Source organism: Dromaius novaehollandiae, chromosome 8, assembly GCF_036370855.1.
Source record: "Dromaius novaehollandiae isolate bDroNov1 chromosome 8, bDroNov1.hap1, whole genome shotgun sequence".
In the NCBI taxonomy this organism is placed as follows: domain Eukaryota; kingdom Metazoa; phylum Chordata; class Aves; order Casuariiformes; family Dromaiidae; genus Dromaius; species Dromaius novaehollandiae.
Genome location: NC_088105.1, coordinates 8,059,026 through 8,077,218, shown reverse-complemented (window position 1 = coordinate 8,077,218; position 18,193 = coordinate 8,059,026). Strand labels below are relative to the sequence as shown.

The following is an 18,193-nucleotide window of genomic DNA, read 5'->3' as shown; positions in this document are numbered from 1 at the left end:
GAGGCAGCTGAAACTCCCAGCTGAGTCGCTCGCGGCGTTTGCCGAAAGACGTTTCCGCTGCTCTGGAGCTGAAAGCGATACCGATTTTTTCATTGGGGTTTGGACCAGCTTAGTTTTTGGAGACTTTTCAAAATTTTGATAGGTGTGGGTGAAATTTCCCATCTGGGTCTAGTCGATCATTTCAGCTTTCCTCACTTAAGGGTTTTTTTCCCCCGATGTTATTCCCACCGCCTGAGTAAGCCCAAAGGGGGAAGACCACGAGCAAATCTATAACCATTAGCACCAGCGAAGGATTTGCCTTTCGCCACGATTGGGAAGCTGTACAAAAATTCACCATTTTGGAATTTTTCTGTTGCTGGAGATGTATGAAACAGCAGAAGTGATGTCTAGGCAATTCGGGTACTTTTTGCCCCAGTAGACCTATATGCTCGCAGTATGACACTACACATGGGTTTCGGTGGTAAATGCCGCTTTCCCTCCCGTGTGCTGTCCTGAGCTGGCTGTCGCAGTGGTGGCCCAGCAGCACGCAGCCTATTTCTCCCCTGCTTTCCAGGGAGACTTTTGCAGTTTTGCAGTGCCGACGCTCCCGCGGACGGCACAACTTTAGCTTGCAGCAGGATGTTACGGGGGGTTTTCAGTGCCTAAGAAACACTGCTGAGAACATCAGCTTTTCCAGCAGCAGCTGCAGTGTGTCAGCGTTATTGCCCATGTAAACACGTGGGTGGTTGTTGTTGATTTTTTTTTCTCCTTTTTTCTTTTTCTTACTGTTTTGAAGAAGCACAACCGCAAGAATTCTTGCTAGGTTTGGAGATGCCTGTGCTTTGCTGGTAAACAGCAAAAGGAAAATTGAGAGCGACCACCCGGTTTTAATAAAGATGGGAAGAGCATGTAGTATTTTAAACTAGCCTTCGGCTGTATTTAAATTGGAGTATTTACAAAAGGTATAATTCCCCTCCAATGACAACCATGGGGAATTTGGAAATTCGGATTCGGCTTGGGTCTGCCGAGGTGACTGGGTCGCTGAAGTTATATTTGAAGCTAAATACAGATATTTAAATATAGCATTTAAATGTTAGGCTGGTTACATTTAGTAAGAGACAGACGCTTATTATTTTATTATTGACGAGTCGGGTTTGACGGCAGCAGCAGGGCTTTTGGAGAGTATAACGTAATACGGAGTTGGAGGGTTGATATTGCTCCCCTGTCTATAATAAGTATGGGGAGAGAAAAAGACAGTAATACGCGAAAGCCTTTAATCAGAGATGGTGTATTCTTTAAAACACTAAGCATCTCATATGTCAAAAAGGCTTTATTTGCTTTTCCTCCTCTTACGCTAAGGAGATTACATCTTCAGTAAACGAATGCAGCGTTTTAATCCCGGGAGCTGTCAAATCCTGGTCATTCCTGGGTTTTTAAGGGGTTTCGCTGTTGGCGTTCTCCTTAATGAAGGCGTTTAGTTCACTGCTGGAGAGATGGGTTAAGCCACCCATCGCTCAGGCTGTCGTTTTCTTAGCGTGTGTAGAGTTGGCAGGCGCTTATATAAGCTCCTCAGGCATTTCCAGGCAACAGAAATTTTAGCAACAAGACGAGGCAGTGAGAGAGTCACCCAGCCCTTTTCCCTCCTGTTTCCTAATCCCAGATTTCTTTATTGCCCAAGGGTGGCTCGTTCCCATCTCCTTCAGAAACGTGGCCCAAACGAGACGTACGTTAATGTCGTTAATAGTCTTCGGTCATTTCCCCGGGAGGTGGCTGTGCGTGGGTTAGCGTATCCCCTAACACTTGCGCTTGAATTATCTTATTTAGGTATCACCCACTTTTTCGGTCCCCTCACAGGTTTGGCTAACAATTATCGCTCTCCTTGGGGAAAAAAATTTTAAAGTCTCCTCTGAGATCTCTGCTCCAGCATGTTATAACGGGGGTCCTTCGCCGCAGCATCTTCTCTTCCCCCGGCGCTGTGATGTTTCCGAGTCAAGAAGATGCAGATAAGCAGGAGGGGAGAAGCTGGCAACGAGCGGGCAGCTTCCAGCTTCATACCGCGGTCCCGTGGCCAGCGCCCAGGGTTTTATTCTGAATACCCCCGTGATTTTTCCGAAAAAAAGAAAAAAAGCGGCAGTAACCATTGCTCAGCGGGCGAGCTGGCGAGGCGCTGGCGCGAGCCCGGGCATCGCTGGGGTGCTGGAGCTGTGGGCGGGTGGGGGTCTCCTCCGGGCCGGAGCGCGAGGCTTCGTCGGGGCGCGGGAGCGGAGGGCGGCTGCCCGTGGGGAGCAGGAAGGCTCCCGAAGCGCCCGGCCGCTCGAGCTGCGGGGCCAGGGCTCTGCGCCAGCCGCAGCAGAGGATGCTCCCTGGGACGACGTTGCCTGGCAGAAGCAAAGGTCTCGTTGCATTGAAACGCAGGCTCTTGACAGAGAAGGAAGAAAAGGAAAAGCCAAGCTTGTTTCTAGCTCTGTCCAAGTCGGTGGTTGTTTTTTCTGCATTGCCGTGGTTCGCTTCCTCACCCAGGTATTTTGGCAGGTTTTTCCCAGGGAAGAGCCTCCCCTTGCCCGCAGGCTTCCCGCGGGATCCCCGTGCCAATGGAGCGAGGGAGTTTGCTCGACGCCGGGGTGTTCACGCTCAGCCCCGTCCTCCCACAGCTCCCCCTCGAGCAGCTCCCCGGAGCTCAGCCGGCGTCCAGGTGACCTCAGCACCAGCCGGGATGCATCTTACCTGGCTTTCACGCCTTTCCCCGCATTTTTTGTCGAGGGAGAGTGGGCTTTTTTAATCAGTCCTGCAGGATGTTTAAGGTTTCTGTGATGGCTGTAATCCAAAACAAAGAGTCTTCCCAACTCTTAGTTGCTCCTCAGCAGCTCCTGGGGACAGGTTGGCCTCACCTGGAAGCACCAGCCGGCCGTGGGCGGTGCGCGCGTGTCACCTGCCTGCTTTCGGTACGGAAAACGCTGAAAATCAGGATGTATTAACACCTTTTCAGAACGGATTTAGTCTTTGAAAACACCTGCTGCAAGCAGGTATGACTGGAATAAGTAACACGTTGTACCATTTCGAAAGCCCCATTAATTTTTGGTGTAGAAAGGACTCATTGTTTAGCGCTGCAACACTGTACTAAGCATGCGAAGTACAGTCATAACAGGCTATTTAGGATTCGTAACAGGACTAATTTAATTGTGCTCATTTCCATACTCTTCGGAGCATTCACGGCTTTCCATTGTAAAATTTTATTATGGAAAGAGGTAAAAGAAAAGTGCGTACGGTATTCATGTAGCTTAGTGTTGCGTTTGCAGGCTCGACGAGCTCTATCGGTTTTCCTTTGAAGCAGCCTGTAATAGCACAGATTCCTCCGAAAAAAAAGAAAATCCAATAACTAAAGCCACATTTTTCATTTTAGCTGGTTAGCTCAATATTTATTGCGGCGTGGTTCTCGGATGTTTTCAGAGCTTTTGCTAGTGGAAATCTTTATCTGGTCTATATTGCCGCAAAAGGTACTTCTTGGGATTTTTCTGCTTTGCTATCCAAAGCCTCGAAAGAAGTGGGCCAAATCCTCGGTTTCGTCGGGAGGCTCCGGAGTGGAATCGCGTGTTAGAGCCTGAGACGAATTCCCGGCGGAGCGGGAAGAAAATTGTCTCCCTACCTGGTTCCCGCTCTCTCTCGCCCTGCCTTAATAAGAAGAACAATGTTTTGTGGGGTTTTTCCTCTTGATAAGTATAAATTTCCACTCCAGTGAGCTGCGAATGCAGTTTTTGCCAGCTGTTGTTTCCTGGCTGCTTCGCCAGCCGGGCTCCATTCCTCATTCGACCCTTGCTCAGTGCTGGGGCCCCGCGGCACCCGTCGCTCTGCGTTCCCAGCCGCTCTCCTTTCCTGCCGTGATGTGTTAAAAGCAGTAGACAGCAGTACCCGAGAGATGAAGTGTATAAAAATTAAAAGCCTAGTGGCACGTGACAAATGAAGCAAATTTAATAATTATACAGCATGTAATATATGGAGTAGCCTGTGCGTAGAGTAAATATTTAAATAGGTATGCAAAATATGTGTTATCGATGCATCAGTCGTCTAAATGTTTTGTAGCGCGTGGCGCAAATATTGACATCTCTCTGAATTTCGGATTGACTTGGGGGAGCGCCTTTTTCCTCCCGGTGCCAGGTTGCCCAGTCTCGGTGCTGCGTAAAAGAGAGGAGCTCGCCGCGGCTCGCTGCCGCTCAGTTTACTGGGGGCATTTGTGGCGTTTCCCTTTCTAACTGTGCAAAATGCTGCAAATGTCGCTGCGATCTAAGGCCTCTGCTCCACAGGCCGCCCACTGGGTTTTTTCAAAGTCCCTGATGCCACGCTGCCCATGTCGATATTAAAGGAGAAAGTAATTCTGGCGTTTCAATTTTCGTAAACCAAGATCTTAAAGAATTTTTTTCCAGAGAAACGCATTGGAAGCTGAGACAGAAGTACAAGGAAAGGGTGTCGTTACGAGGGGCTGTTATTTTAAACACCCTGTGATACTGTACCATGTTGCCCATTTTATTTAAAATTTGCAGCGATGTTCTTGAAAGAACAGTTTCTCATAGTGAACTTACCAGTTTTGACTCACTGCTGGGTCATTGCATGTTATATTGAGATCCAAGTAACTGATTGCATTAGGTATTAATATTCTTCTTCTTCCCAACACCTTTAAGAACATTTTTGATGGGAGAAGTGTAAATTTTTCTCTAGCATCTAACTTTTGAGATAGCACCTAACTTTTGAGAATCTAGAAAATAAATGAATACTATCAATAGATATTTTTGGCAAGTCGGGAAAATTTCTGATGATTACTGCCCGCTCTGGATTTTCCGCGTTTTGGACCCCTCGGTTCACACTTTGGCGTAAGAGAAGAACGGATACCCACCTCGCGGAGCTTTCCCCTCCTTTTTATTCTCCTCAACACCGACAGCCTGGCTGTCCAAGCCGTTTCCTGGCGCTGGTCCCGCTGCCGTGGGACGTCTGCACACGTCCGCGTCGGGGTTTGGAGAGGGGCAGGCGTTCGGCACCGGCTGTGTGACCCCGTGACGAATTCGTCCGAAACTGGAGAGACCTTCCCGTGATTTGGGGGAGCCGATTGCTCTCTATACCGGTCTTGCTTTTTACCCCCCCCATGTTTCTCTCCTTTTAAATACTGTTTTAACATGTGGGTTCCTGCTGAGGGTTTTTTCCCCCCCGCTCTGGGAAAGCTGCTGCTGTTGAGGAGGAGAAAGGACAAAGAGCTGTTTGTGAAACGGAGGGTTTAGCTCCATTGACGGGGTTGCTGCCGATAAGGAGCAGTGCTGCAGGGAATGCTAACATCCTTCCCCTCCCGCTTTTTTCCTCCCTTTCCCCCCCCTCCTTTTTTTTTTAAGCCTCAGACAATTTAACCCGCATAGCTCCTTTCACAGTCGTCTTAGAGATGCAGCCTGTTTTCCCTTTGCAGCTGGCCGTTGACCGAAGATTCGCTTTGCAAGGAAAGGCCCCTTTCGTGGGAGCCCGAGCGGGGAGCCCAGGCGCGCGGCTCCGTCGCGGTGCCTCCCCACTTCAAGGGCGTCAGATGGCTTCAGGCTGCCTCACGCAGGGTTTCTGAAATGTCGGCGCTGGGAGCCGACGTTGGACGTCGCCTCGGCGCTAACAGATGGAAACGCGGCGCTAATTTAGAGCCAGGAAGAATAAATTCTCATTGTCAGACCCAATGAAGACAGCTAGCGGAGGAGCCCTTCTCTCGAGACGGTGCTTGTGTGGTCTTAATTCAGGTCTTAGTTCGGTTCGGTGCAGATAGCCTGGCGTATTGGCTGTTGCGTGTTTGTTTTGTGCATATAGCTCCTCAATACTGACCTTCAGAAGGAGGTGTAGACCCTTCGACTGCTCCCTGCCACCACTGACCGGGCTCTTCGCATGAACCAGCCTCAACTCCAGTGTCACCAACACTTGGAAATGAGTCAGCTGACCAAAATATATAGTTTATATATAATATTTGTTATTTAAAAACATAGAACTCTGGAAGCTTGGGGGTTTAAGTGCATCTTCCATGATCATGAGGGCCAGAGCTGAGATTCCTCCATAAATGCCTGGAGGAGCTGAGGGTTTAAGGGAGATGTTCACATGGGGCCAGGACCCTTTGCGTCTCCCATCCGGGGGACCAACATGCTTGCTCCCTGGCACAGCGTGGAGCCAGCCCAGATACCCTCATCACCTCCGTCCGAGCTGAGATACGTGCGATATTACTCGGGTTTGCTTGAGCTTGCTTCTCAGATGCTTTAGGACTCCTTTGGTTGAGGCAGTTGTGGGGACGTCTCAGATGATGTACTAGCTTCATACTACCAAAGTCCAACATTGGGTTTAGTTCGAATACACTACTGCACCTGGAAGAGGAGTTTCAAGGTGGTGACAGATGGAGTGTGCCATTTTAGACTCCAAACCAATACTGAATTTATTTATCTTGATTTATTAAAGCCGAGATGGGGGCTTTTGAGGGTAGGACTTTTGGTGTTGGTTTCAGGCAAATTCTTCTTACAGATGCATTTTTGTTGTAACTTGTTGATGGCATGTCTACAGGTTTTTTTTCAGTTGTAAAATACTTTCTTTGTGAACTTATATAACTAATGCTTTCAAAACTCAGTTAAAAAAGGATTGACCTTGAAGTCCGTCAAATGAACTGTTGTCTAATATAGGTAAAAGACCTTCAGCAGGCAGTTTTCAGGCTTTAACACCATGCAGTGGATGGGGTCCTATGATAGATGCTTCCTTTGTGAAGCTTTTTTCTCCTCTTACTTTTATCCCGTGTTTCTTTGACCAACATCATCACTTTGATCCCCTGGCCTATTTAAAGAAAAATATATTTTTAAAGTGATTTCTGGTAGATGGAGTTCAGGTTGTTCACATTGAATTACATTGGCGTCATACAGATTCCAAGATGATATTTAAAAGCAAGGAATAACCATTATGAAAGGATGAATTTGCTCCTTTTCTTTAGGAAAGAGATTGCTTATACTCTCTTCTGAGGTTGATGACAGCTAGTTTTATTTGAAACACAGCAAAGCAGATGACACTTGACAGCTCTCTAGTGCAAAGTAGACCTCAAAACCATGTTAAATGTCTCTCTCGGATGTAATTTTAATGCATCTGCTTGAGTGACAGATGAGAGCTTTGGCATCTTCTCTGGCCGGCAGAGCTGTTACTGGGAATATGGCCCAGAGCACCAAGGGAAAATCTGCAGGAGCTGCTAGTCATAGCAGGGAGGAGATACGGGGCTGTCCTAGGAAGACGTTGGAGGGGTAAAGATGGGTAAATGGTGAGAAAGGAGGGGCAAAAAGTGCAAGGGGGGCCAAAGGGGGGGAAAAAGAAACTTCACAAATGCAAGGATTTCCTTCAGCAAGGGTAGCATAGCATGAGCCAACATTTTGCTCAACATTAATATAAAGATACTTTTCTAACCTGTTTTTTCAAATGAGCATTTTTAGTTTTGATTTTGAGGCTTTTCTGTTAAATGTCCCATTGCTTTTCCGTGAAGGGATTAGAGAAACAGAAGCTCCCACTCTGTTTTGCACCATTATTTTTAAAACACATGCATTTTGCCTCTTTTTTTTTTTTTTTTAGTTAAACAATCCCAGTCTTTTTCAATATCCATATGGGACTTTCTTCACCACCCCCAAATTTTTTTAAGCTCTTTCTGCCTATTTAATAAGACATATACAAAAAGATACATTGAGAAACAGCATAGAGGAGAAGATAAAAGAAGGAGGAGTACTTGCGGGAATGAAAGTTGTAGCAGGGGAGTACTAATCATTTAACTAGTCATCTTGTGTTTTGCGCTGAATGAGAATGAACTGGTATGTTTGCTGTTTTAATATTCACTACTGTTGTCGGTGGGAGAAGAACGATGCTTTCCACCACACCTTTTAGGCAAATACATGCTCTTACAGTTTCTGAGCAAGAATATTTTTCCCTGCTTTGGCTACTGTTTAGTGTTTGCTTGATATTTTGACTCCATCATAATACGTGGATGAAGTTGGGTCATTAAGCTTCTCTTTTTTCTTGTAAATGAGAAAATACATTTGGGGTTCCCGCGCCCTCTCGTTAGGGCGCTGCCGGGAACGAACTCCTCCTAAAGCTGCTGGCACTCGCGATCCCCCCGGTGTCATGGCCAAGCTCCAGCTCTTCTCCCCAAAACTTGCTATTTCGGAGCCTGGAGCTGAATTTACCCACGGTTCAGCCGTTGCTGAGGATGACACGCGGAGCGTCTGCCTTCGTTTGCGCGACGTGTGCTGAAACCCCCGGCTGGAAGGGGCTCAGCCTCAGTTTTTCCACTATAATTAGGTTTTCGGCTTCAGTGGTTCCTCTTAGCTTTTGTGGGAAACTGAGATCAGCTGTCTCTTTTTATTCTGCTCTTTAGGCTGCTGCTGCCAGTGCCCAGACAGATGAAAAACTTAAGTGTGGGTGTTGGGAGGAATTTCTGCATTTCCGCCAGCGGGAAGGACGGCACCGTATGGTGGAGGAGGAGAAGATTGATTCGGGAAAAGGGGAAATCAGTATAGAATGATAAACTTTGGGGGTTCTGGGTATTCTTATTTAAAAAAAACCTCAGGGGAGAAAATAAACCTTTGGTAAGAAATCTGTGCTTGGAAAAGCAAGCACTGCGACACTGCGAGAGCGCTGGGCAGCTAGCTCAGGCTCTTGTGCGCATGGAGGATGATGCAGGACGGAGCTGCGTGTAGATATGCCATAAAATAAACCTCGTTCCTACGTGAATACTTTTTAATGCAAAGTGCTTATCTGCACAGACAGCAAAGTGGTACCAAGCTAAGCTAATACAGCGCTTACTGAGCGATTTCTTGTTGGTTCTCCCTGAGAAGAAGACCTCTTTTGGTTTTAAACCGTGTGTTTCTTGCTTCTGCAAGAGAAAGTATTTCAGTTCAAACGCAGCTCTTGCAGCATTCCTCTCTCATCTCCCACACTTGATCCGTGGTAACCGCGCTCGCTGTGGGATTCGTCTCGCGGTTTTATCTCCTGCGTAATCTTTTCGCGAGATAGCATCAAAGCCGGGCGGCTTTGCATAAATAAACAAGCTGCCTGATAGTCTATGCATGGGAATGCAAAACCAGGGCTTTTTTAATCATGTAATAATATCATCTATGGGTATGTGTATATTTATATTTAAATATAAAAGGTAGTTTGTATTGCAGCAGTGCCTGCAGGCAGCAGCCAGGAATCGGAATCGGCTGCTCTGCCTCAAAGCTTCTGCACTAAGACTTTTTCCAAAGGACTTCATCCAGACCAGCGCTTTTATTCCAAAATACGTGTACGCCCGGTGATTTGGGGTTGGATTTTAGGTCAGGTTTATCCAGACCCCGAGCTATAAAACAGGAGGCAAAAGTTTGGGAGCGTAAAAGCGTGGTGTGCAGTGAAGCCTGAGATGCTGCTCCTGTTTTCCCCAGTATTTGGATGTGCAGTTTTTAGTGTCGGGGGACAGTTCGGATGGGGGTGGGAGCACACCTGTCAAGCTGCCGTTTTTCCTTGACTTTCCTCTTTTTTTCCCCTTTTTTTCTTTCTCTCTCTTTTTTTTTTTTTTTTTGGAAACGGATTTTTTTACTAAGCCGATGCAGTGGCGCGATGTCAGCCAGCACCGTGGCCGCGGCGGGAGGCCTCGCCGCTAACCCGCCGGGGCTGGCTGCAGCCTGCCTGTGCTCCCTGCTGAGAATAGCCCTGGGGCTTTGATAAAAAGGAAAAAAAAGAAAAAGGAAAAAGAAACAGATTTGAGAAACGCATCATCTGCTCTGAGCAATCATCCTTGCTATGAAGTGGTGGGGCTTGGAGTTTTGTTTTTTTTCTTTTTTCCCCATCACCTGATTTTGTCCGTTTGTTTGCTTGGGTCTGAAACAAGCTATCGCTAATCCGGAGCAGTATTTTCCGCCTTAATGCCGTGAGCCCGCGCTTCGCCAGACGTTGGTCATGGGATACGAAGGCCGCAGGTTGTCGGTTCCTGAGAGCCTAGCTGGAGCGGTTTCAGAAACATGAGCAATTTCCCAGCGAATGTTAATTAGACTCCGAACGCCGTCTGAGATGCTCTAAAGCAAGGATTAATTATGAAAGTTTCGAGGTGTTGCAGCATGCTCCTTTAACTAAAGTTTGGCATGCTTTCGTTTTAAGATTAGCATGAAAGAATTTTCTTCTGCTTAAAAATGCTTAAATATACCTTTCCATCTTTATATGTAAAAGAGTATGTTTATGAATTTATCTAAATGAATCCAACTGTTAAATGGGAAGAACACGTGAAGGCCCGTGTGCTGCTAGCCAGTTTAAAGGCTCGCTGAGTGGACTCGCGTTTCACCTGTGGGCTTGGTTGTGTTTTAGAAGCGGTTCTTCCGGCTGTTCTTGATCTGTCACTTAAATAAAACACGCCACGGGTCATTTGCCTGTTTGCATTTTAAAAAACTAAGTGGCCTTCCAACGCACCCTCCGTCTTTTGTCTCCGTGTGTGTGTGCTCTGTATATGTGTGTTTTACAAATGGCCCAGTGAGCGCGTGAAAGGCTCAGTTTGGCTTGAATGAGTGCAGTCGCGAAAGCCTGGGTCAAGTGACATGGCCAGCGTCTTCTCTGTGCTCCTGATTTTCCTGGGGGTACCTTCCTGTAGCTCCTCGGAGCGGCAAAATTAACAGCTTCTCACAATTTAATGACAGAACGGCCCCTTTTAGGGCTCCAGGCACAAGTTTGGAAAATGTGGACACATTTTCGTGGCTTTCTCTTTTTTTCTTTACAAGCTGTCTCTTCTGATGACTACATCCCATAGCGAGGTGTTAATTTTTATATCGTACTTCTGTGAGGGCTGTAAAGCACATCTGGTTCCTATGGCTGCGGCGTGGGAAGGGTTTTTTGCTAGGAAAGCATGGTGTTGGCCTGTCCTTGAGCTCAGGTAACGTGATAGCAAATCTTTGGGGCTTGCTGCTTGTTACAAATTGGGACTTAGATTCTTATCATGTATTATTAATTTTTTTTTAATCTGGCATTATGGATCTTGCTATTTTTACAGTCCATATTTTTGAGTCCTGGGTTATGTATATTCATGATTACTAGGTATTGCATTGGGTTTATGACAGTGGCGTGAGCCATAAGGCTGAGTTAACTCACAGAAATAAAAGCCATGCAAATATAAAGCACTAAAATAATAATGAGGTCATTTGTATCGTGTTGGGTTACAACCTGGCAAGGGCTCGGTGATTCAATGTTTCACTTGGAGCCTTTTGCAAAATGGTGCTTCAGCATCGTTCGCCCTCAAGTCTTCAATCTCCCTGGACGTTTGGCCCCGTCGCCAGCGAGGCAAAATATATGGGGTCTGCTCTGAGTTTACAGATGTCGACAGATTAATTTGGGAAGACGGATCGCACGCATGCATCACGGCCACAGTCTGAGGCCTATAAAAGTGATGTATGGCTGGTGCAACACCATAAAAACTTGTATTGAGGGAGCGGCTTAATTAACTATTCCTGATTAAAGTAGTGCAGTATGTGAGTTTAATAGCCTGTCTTCAAAAGCAGACTGCGAGTTCCCTTATTGCTTTGGTGCCTCTCGCTGGCAAATTGCGAGCTGCCAGCGCTTCTCCGTGATTAATTGCATTTAGGGGAGCTTAACGCTGGGGTGGGAGATACCGTGTAATTATTTTGCTCTTGCTTCAAGCTGGTTACGTAAAGCGAAGCAAGGAGTTGCCAGGAACAAAGCCATGGGATCGGGGCCAGCGGAAAGGACTGAGAGGTGCCCAGAAAGGCCGGGCGCGGGGCTGTGAAGGGAGGGCTTGGAGCTGCTCTTCCCCTCTCCCGCATTTTAGTTGAAATTCATTATCTCTGTCCTAAGCGCCGTGGATGTGGAGAACAGTTTTGAGCAGCTTTGCTTTTGAAGATCATCATGTCTCGCTTCAGTCATCCTTGAGGTTGAACAACTCTAATTGATGCAATATTTTCCCGATGGCCATGTTTTCGAGTTTTGAGGGATTCTCCGAGACCTTATTGGTGGGCGTAGCTGAAGAAGAAGTTCACATCATCTGCAGCCTCCTGCACCGTTTGCCTACGCCGCTGTGCTGCTTGCCCTCTTTGCAGCAGCGTGGTCGTGATGACTCGCATCCAGCTCACTTCCCGATCCTTTTCTGCGGAATTACTACTTAATCTGGTGTTTCCATTTTCTGTATGTCTGGTTGATTATTCCTGCCTCAGTGTAATACTTAGCATTGAATGGTCTCCTGCGTTTTTTAGTGCATATCTCCAAGTTGTCAGGGTAACTTTGAATTTTGCAAAATACTCGAGTCCTTCCTGGCTTGGTGCTCTCTGTGGTTTAGGAAAGCAGTCGTAGCCTGCAATTCATCATTTTTCATCACTTGTGAAAATCCAGCTCCAGGACAGGTACCGACAAAATCCTACTCAATACATCCGTCCGTTCTGACCATGTGCCATTATAAACTCCCCCGAGTATGGCTTTGCAGCCAGCTCTGCACTTAGCCGAGAGCGCTTTCATCTCATCGGTCTCAGAAAACAGACTTGCTTTTCCAAACTTGTTTATGAAAATGTTGAGAGAGATGGTGACAAAAGCCTTGCAAAAAATCGAGGCGTATCATCACATGGTAGGTCTTAGAGACCTACCAAGTGGTAGGTTCATTGTAACCAATGTAACTGGACTTCAGTAGTTAAATAAATACGAGCTTTCTTAATATAGGTTTCAAATACTCCTAGTTTACACATTTTTGCCCCGTAAAAGGTTTCCCTGAAAGTGTTAGTACTGCGGAACAGAAACTTGCTTTAGAACAGAAGCTTAGATTGGGAAGCGTCGTTGAGAGCCGAAGGATGAATTTGGGGAGGCAGCTCGACTGCTGCGGCACAAGGAGATGCGAGTGCTGGAAATCATTGCCTCATCCTAGCTGAAAATAGTGTCCAGCAGTTGCGTGGCTGGATCTTCCAGACGGCTTCGACGCACAGGGACTCAGGAATCAAAGTGAAGTATATTTGTCATGCCGCAGCCCCGTAGGCTTAAGGGCACTCGAATTCATTTCCGCTGATGCATTCCACCAATATTAAGTCAGTCCATTTTTTATTGTCCTTTGCACCTTACTTTTTCCTGGCTCTGGAAGTCCAGCACCTTACTTTGTGGAAACTGAGCTGCGATATGACAAATATTTCTGGCCAGTATTTCTAGCTCTGGCAGGGTTTGAAGAATTCTTGGCTGACTTTTACAGTAGGCCGGCAGCTTTGACTAAATATAACAAGAGGCAGAGTACAGCGTGTAGAATATAATCATGTTATTTGTTATTACGTTATTTTTCTCATCTCGAATTTATTCACAGTGCTCTGGGGTTTGGGCTAGATGGGACGTCATTCAAAATGTTTTTATCAATACGTAGATATTAAATAATTTTGAACAAAATAAAAGATCTTTTTGTCTTTTAGCACGTTAATTACGCTGTGAGATTTCCTTTGATAATTCATTTGGGAAGTCCGTCATATTAAGCATTTGGGTAAGCGTGTTCCTCATATTTATGGTTTCTCCTCTGGTTCCTTCTCCGCAGCTACGTCAATGGGTACAATTTATGTTCATGCAAGGAAAAAACTTACTGATTTGAAAATGGATAGCCCTACCAAGAGGTAAATACCTTTCCGTCTCAAAAAATATTTTCTGAACAAGCGTTATTAACTGTTACTAATGTTGGCCAGAGTTTCCGAGGAGCCATGGGCATCTGCTCTGCTCTTCTGTAGGTGAACCAAAAGTCGCCTTGCTGGCCAGCTCGCCACAAATAGGCAAGATTAATTGAAAGTGTTTTTAAGCTTCAGGAATCTGGCACAGGGGAGTCAACCACGGCAATACTGAGGCATGACGTATACATAGCAGCAGAAAGGCTTTACTGGTCCTCGGATGTTCACAGGACGGCACTGTGTTATTACCTGCTTATTGACAGCTTGGAGTTGAGGATGACGTCGATGGCCGCGCTTCGTTTGGAAGAAAGGAATAGAAGGTTCTTGGCGAGGAAGACCTCACTTGCTTTTGCTCATTGCACGCAGTCAGTGCGTTGTTTAAATGAGGTTTAAATGTCGCAAAATGTCCCTCTTGCGTTTCCCCGTTGGCTGGCGACCCTTCCTTTCTCCCGCAAGGGTTATTTTATTAATTTGATCTATATGCAGCTCTGGCGTCTTGCTGGTCTCCGTGTTGTTCCTGTGGCTGTCCTGCCATCTGCCCCTTCACTGCATGCCGTGTCCAGCCATCTTAAACATATACGATGGTATTGCAAAAAATCCTTAATAATTGTGGCCACTTTGAACGCTTAAGTTGTTTGTTGCTGTCGTGGCATTTAATAGCTGCAAAATTAGCCTTCGGTGAGGGTGGTCTTCTCCTGGAAGACGCATGCGGACCACGATTCAGGAGAGCATTGAGGCGTAGAAGGCGTGATGTGCTGTAGCCTCACTGGGGTGGGAGGCTGCGCTTTTCGGGAACGCAGCCAGGGAATGAGAAGATTTTGCTTTATCTCAATGGCATGGTGGTAGTTTTTTCTCAGTTCAAGATCTACAATCTGCAGTGGTGCAACACACAGTTCATGTATTTGTTTGCTTCGAAACGTGCTTTTGCCACCCTGCAGGTTGAGAAGTTTTGCGTAAGTGTTATCAGATTTGGCTGCTGAGTGCAAAGCTTGCAGAGGATGGTGTTTTCAATTTTCTCTGCGAGTGTTACAAAATCTATTTGTTGATGTTCGTGCCGGAATTGATAAGCCTGCTTTAGGGTGAAATGGGCTACTTGCTAGGTCTTGAATTATCTTCTGTAGTCCATTTGCAACCATTTACAAAATGGGACTTCCTAGAGAAAGGCCAAAGAAGGATGCATATCATGGGCCTATGGCTGTATAGTCCACGCTATCAGTTTTTCAGAAGTTACAAGCTCCTGGAACAGAACAAAACCCAGCCCAACCCAACGTGGTCTTTGCTCAAACACACTTTGCTCTATACGATTTTCAGAGCGCCTTGGTAACCCTGTCTCTGCTGGTCTTTGTTTTGCACGAGCAAGCTGGAAATACTAATCACAGCATACCAATTGTGACTGCAAAAGAGATTTTATTTATTAATGTTCTTCAGCAGCAGTCAAGGAAAATGCTGGCTAATACTGTTGTAAAAAGGCAGAGGGATTACGGAGCGTGGGCTTCGGTGACTTCAATAAAATCAAACCCCAAAATGTATACCATTGACATGGTATACAGTATGAAGTCAAGTTCTCGTTATCACATTAAGATTAAACAGTGAATTAAGTGCAAGGGAGTAATTGAATGATAACACTGCAACACTGCTGTGAAAAATGCGACAATATTTTCATTCTAACCTCTTGTTTTCTCCTCGTCGTAAGTACGTTCTTATGAGTGTGCTAGGAGTGTGCTTCTGACGCAGGCGGAAAGCTTTCGTGTTTGGCAATCCTGCGGCTGCTGGTAATCAAGGCAAGTCCTTCACTGAACATCCCTGTGATGGGAGTAGCCTAGTGAATTTTGGAGGTGTTTTTCATATCTTTGCACTCATCTGACTTTGAAAAGAAAATTGAGTGTGTGTTAAAACTCAGCATCAGCAAATGGCTGAAAACAGTTACTCACTCGAAGGCTGATTTTGGTTAGGAATAACACAATCGAAAGCAATTCAAGAGTGCATATTTTGGTTGTTGCATGTTGTTCTCTCTAATTTTAGGAAGACGTGTTGGGCCGTGTGGGTCATGGGACATGCAGATATTCGACCTCGTGGTAATTCTGAGGGCGTTAAATAATTGTTTCATTGAGCAATCCAAGGGGAGGGCAGGAAGATAGATCACACCTAACACTTCTGCGGCTTGAGAGGGATCTCGGGTACTGTGCCACAGATTTTATGTATCCATGAGAGAGCTTGAGCACAGCTTATTTCTCCTTCCACATTTATTTACCTCATTTTTTGAAGTATGAATGTACAGCGCATAGATGTCTCTTGTAGATCTGGTAATAAAACTTAATGATACTCTGACCACAAACCGTGATTTATAGTAACAAAATGAGTACGTTCTGCGAAGACTTGACTAAGTCAAAGAAATTTGAAAACTGCAGAACGGACTCTGTGTTTGAAAGAGTTGGGCTCTCTCGGCTGAGTATATGTGACCCAACCTGCTTTTCAAAACGAAAAATCTTCTGCTTTTAGGGAAACCTCAAAAGTGAAAATGGTTGGTAGCATCCGTTTGCTTGCAAGTCTCCAACAGGGCTGTTGCTGCTGCAGAGAAATGCCATCTCTATTTGAATATCATAGGTTAACCTCACTGGTTTGAGATGCCACATTAAAACGGGAGCTTCTATTGCTATCGAATGTGGTAATGCATGTGATGCTCTGACTCCAGTAAGTCTTTAAATCTTGTGACCAAAATTGGAAGCATACTCTTTAAGAGGTAGCTCGATTGAGAAGGGCCCAGAGGAGAGTGACAAGAATAGGAGGTTTAGCAAACGCAAGCTGTAACAAAAGATGGAAGGAATTGATTTGTTTAGCCTAAAAAGACAGAGGGAAACATAAGTCACCCAATATATCAAAGGTTTCTTTAAAAGGCATGGCAGTTTTTTTCTGTGAGCACGAAGAGAGAAGCAAGAAGACATCAGGCAAAGATTTAAGTTGGGCAGTAGAAAGAGTGTTTGAACTTTTAGGGAAGTAAAAAATTGAAGACAGGCTATGGAGAAAACTGTAGAATTGGAGGTTTGGAGAACAGGTTGGGCAGAAATCTGTGCTTTAGGTACATGCCCTCAGATGGTGAAATTAGAAGATATTTTGAAATATCTTCCTTTGGTGATGGTTGCTACCATCTGAAGCTTTCAGGAGACTGACCTGATAGAGTCTCGCAGGGCCATTTCGTATTTTGATCAAGGGGCCATGGAGGATGTTGTGTTCCCACCAACCTCTCCATCCCCAGCCAGTCCAGTCTCGCTCGGTGTACAGAGACCTCCTCTCGTGTGGGCTGTGTTGCTCCCTCCCAAGGGAGCAGACGTCATACGCCAACGCGGCCCACCTTGTACTGATGCCCGGTGGCCAACCTCTGAGATTTCCCTCCAGAAAAGGAGGTGCACCCCTTTCTGGTGGAGGAGGGCAGGGCTCATTTCTGGTCCTTCCCAAGCCCCCTTCCACCTGGGATGGAGTGGCTTTGGGAAGAGGAGATGCAGAAGAAGGTGAGGTGATAGACACACTAGAGTCAGAGTGGACAATGTACAAGGTGGAATCAGGGAACACTCGTATTGTGGACGCCGTGGCAATATTGGCGCTTTATTTTGTTGTCCTTCGGGATGGCAGATCAGGCACGTGGTAATTTAGCGTTTCTTAAATATACGTTGGGTGTCAGTACTTCCAGGTCTGTGTTTTGATGGGTTTTAAAGTAGTTCTTCACTCGGTATTTGGTCTGGATATCTTCCCCCGATTTGCAGCATCTCTAGCAGCCAAAGCTGTTTTTATTCATCCTTGATGGAGCGCGTTTGCTTTGCTGGTTCACATTTCTGCTGAGGAGAGGCGCTGATTTTTCCAGTGAAACCTATGGGAGATAAACACTCAGATCAGGAATGGAGGTTGGGTCTTTACACGTCTTAAAGTCTCAAAAGCCTTTGTGATTGTCTTTCATTCGGGTATATACCATATCTGTTCTCAGTATTAATGTCAAACTAATTTGTTTGGGTAGTTTAGACAAAATCCATGCTTATGGATGGACTGGACACTTAGTAAATAAGCAGGCTACTGTATTCTTTGTGAAATAATGATTTTTTTCCAAGTTTGCTGCCATGTATTCAAAGGCAACGTCTAAACAAAATGAAAGATTGTACAAAACACATGAATCAGAGTTAAGGTTCCTCCTGCAGCCATAATATTTCTCATGTGTCATAGTACATATGTCATCCTTAATAATAATCAAGTTGTTGTGTTCTTTAAAAGCAGCGTTTTAGCCACACTCAGTGAAATTTGCTATGTAGCAAGAACTACAACTTCTGTCTCTTGGGTCTTAAATCTTATGCCTTGTGCAAATTGGAGAATTAATAAGAACAAAACAGAAGTTGAGAGAAGCAAAATCCAGACACTGAAAATACGCTCCTATGACGATGTTTATATAATCGCCGTTTACAGGAAACTTAAAAATGTTAGCCTTGGACAGTGCTGGGAGAACGCGAGCTTATTGTAGGGAGTTGTTGCTGTTTTGGAACATGCGTTAATGTGTTTCCTTT

At 45.6% G+C, this 18,193-nt stretch overlaps 1 protein-coding gene across 2 annotated transcripts in view; it reads left to right on the top strand.

Annotated features, from left to right (window-relative positions):
• C8H1orf21 (chromosome 8 C1orf21 homolog) overlaps positions 1–18,193 on the top strand; it is an 86,477-nt gene that overhangs the window by 56,100 nt on the left and 12,184 nt on the right. The gene's annotated exons all lie outside the window — the stretch shown is intronic.